This window comes from Setaria italica, chromosome V, assembly GCF_000263155.2.
Source record: "Setaria italica strain Yugu1 chromosome V, Setaria_italica_v2.0, whole genome shotgun sequence".
Lineage (NCBI taxonomy): Eukaryota > Viridiplantae > Streptophyta > Magnoliopsida > Poales > Poaceae > Setaria > Setaria italica.
Window position 1 is genome coordinate 13,930,356 of NC_028454.1, and position 3,194 is coordinate 13,933,549.

Consider the following 3,194-nt stretch of genomic DNA (forward strand, 5'->3'; position numbering starts at 1 on the left):
TTTTGGAGAATAACATAGTTTACAGTTTTGATTTTTTTTATTATAGTGTATTTACTATTTAGGTACATATTATGGAAGTATATTTTCTAAAACATCAAAATTTCAAAGTTATTGTCAAAAATTCAAAGTTAACCTCAACATTCTAGAATAACTATCAATTTCAATTGTTATAAGACCAGGCTTTGAGTAATGTTAGTGTCGGTGTTTAGTACCGCCAACTAGTGATTGTATGCTACGCTTCCCTCACTCTCGATGGCTTGCACTCAAGAACACAAAGTTTATACTAGTTTAGGATGATCCCTACACTCAGTTTCGGCAGGAGTCTTTGATTCAAGTGTGCAAGGGGCTTACAACGGGGTGCTTGCAAGCAAGCGTTCGAGTGATGTGGGTGAGTAGATGTATGTGCGTGTGCGAGTGTCCGAGGGTCGAGAGACTAGAGGAGAAGGTCTGGTTCCCTTTATATAGGGTAGACTAGGGATCGGGTGACAGTTTGAAGAAAGGAGGCCCCCCGACCCTGCGAAGTGGTCGGGAGGCGGGCTCGGGCTAGTGCCGGTGGTGGACCTCTTCCGTTGGGGCCTACTTGTTCTGTTCCTCCGTGCTGGTCCTTGGCCCGTACGACTAGCGCAGTTCCTGTGCGGCATGGAGTGCTCACGCCCGGCATGGCCAGAGCCGGAATGAGCTTCCATCCCGCCTACTAACCCTGTGGCAGGGAACGGACGGGCGCTGTAGCTGACGATCGTACCCAGAGTGGGTAGGTAAACTCTGAGTCAACGGCATAGGATGAGGCGCGCCATCCATCCTAGCTTTTCCCGACCTGTTGGGTGCCCTCATGGCCACTCAATGCCGTGAGGTCAAGTTCTGGGTCCCACCTTGCAATCAGGTCTATACCAGACCAGCTGTGACTGCCTCGCCCTGACCTCGATGAGTCATTACATGGGGAATGGTCATGATGACATCTGGGCGTCCTGCTCCAGGCGTGCGTACAGGCCGTGGTGGCTCCGCCCTTCTATGTCGTCCTGGTGTGGCCTCCCAGGCCCTCTCACCCTTGGACCCTCTGGACAGTGGTCGGCCTCCCTTCTCGGTCACGTTCCCGTACGTAGGTGGGTTGAAGCGTCCCCACATAAGTAGAGACTAAATGTGATACAAATATCAGTCCCAGGAGGCTGATAACACATTTATTCGACAGATAATTCAGTTACCGTACAACTCCCGGGGGAGTGGGCATGAAAGCCACACAACGATAAGAAGTAAATAAACAACAACGGCTAACCAAGCGACTGCCAAAAGACAGCACTCGGGACTACACGGCAGCAGCAGCATCTTGGAAAGGCCAACACCACAAGCAGCGTTGGGTGTGGACACAACCTCTACTCAAGGTCTTCGGCGATGAAGTCCGGGTCTTCCTCTGTAGTTACGAAGCAAAGGTGAGTACGAACGTACTCAACAAGTCCAACCCCATCTACGGAGGGGGATGCAAGCAAGTATATGCACAGGATAAAACAAGGATAGGCTAGAGTTTATTTGCAGTAAAGCTAGATTTTCAACACATGCATAGGCTCGTTTTCAAACAAATTTTTGTAAAGCTTTTCTTTGGTAACCGAACATGGAGTGGGGTTGATCCTACACAAAGGATCCAAGTTTTATTACTATCGGACTCCCTGTCCGTCATAGCTCACGGCACAACTGCCGGACACTTCCAAAACCCAACACACACACACACACACCTGTGACCATCCATGCCCAAGTACTAGTTATGTGACCAAGCCGTAACTCGTCCAATGTCGTGGACACGGCTACCCGGATAGGTTTTAACTCTGCAGAGGTTGTACACTTTTTCCACAAGTAGGGTACCGTAGCACGATCACCTTAGTGCCGGTGCGGATCCTAACAAGCCATTACCCACCTTAGCTAAGACTGGCTAGCCCTCACGGAAGCACCCAAGGGGTTCACGGTTCATCCACGAGACCGTAACCAGGACCTAAGTCACAAAGATCTTACTCCTTTTCCATGGGCTCCCGTTGCTCACCAGCACCCCTGAAGACTAACAGTTCAGCTAGTGGGATTTATGCTAAGCCATTGCCCATACAACGGTCGAGTGGTTGCACGATGGTTGAATTAGGCAAGATGACACATCAACTCGGTCCTTAACCACGACAAGATGGATATCTCCCGACATTGCTCAACCACCAAGGTACGAGCACAACACCTTGGCATCCCACACAAGGAATACCCATCCATCCTGTCTACACATCCTTTTCCTTTGAACCCGGAAAGCCATTTTTCTCACTTGCACACACACACACATTTATTTTCCGAATACACCATTGTAATAATGATTGTAGTTAAGTAATAATTTCCTAAGCATTCTAGCGGTGGTTATCGACTTAATAGAGAGAGTCATATTTAGAGACAACCATAGGGTAACAAGGAATGTTCATAACAATCAAGGGGTGGCTATCCAACCATGTCTTGCGATGAAATAATATGCATTTTGTAAAACCGGCCAATAGGTTGTGTTTGAAAAACTAGGTATTAAGTATGCATCAAAGGGTGAGATTGGACTTGCCATCTTCAAAGCCTTCCGGGAGTTCCGGCTCGTGCTGCTGGTCCTCGGGCTCGGGCTCGCGGTCAAACTCCTCCTCGAGATCCTCCTCGGGCAATTCGCGATCTACGGCACACACAAACGGACACACAAATAAATAAAAGAAAGATCGGTTTTTAACCGTGAGCTCCGAACAGAAAACGTGAACGGAAAATAGGTAGAAAGATTATTTTTGGGAAATTTGGATATGGATCGGCGAAAGTATTCCGGAGGATGACGTGGTAAAAATTTGGGATCAATTGGAGGAAGTTTGGCATATGAAATGACGGGTTAAGCATGAATTAGGGGCTTAAACAGGAGGTTTAGGACTGATTTGTAATAAACTAGGGACCTATTTGCGAATACTTTTGGAGGTGGAGGGGTTGATCTATGAAACAGCCTTTGAGAGAGGTGGGAAGGACCTATGTGTAATTTGGGAAAATTTGGAGGTCAAATCAGGAATATAGGAAATCCTATCTCCTTCTCCAGAACTTGAGAGGAGAGGAGTGGGGGTTGACCGGCGACGGCCGGCTGCCGGGCCTGCCTGCGCAGCCGAGGCCGGGCCGCGAGGAATGAAAGGGGATCCATTTTGGGCTCCATCTTGCCCATTACC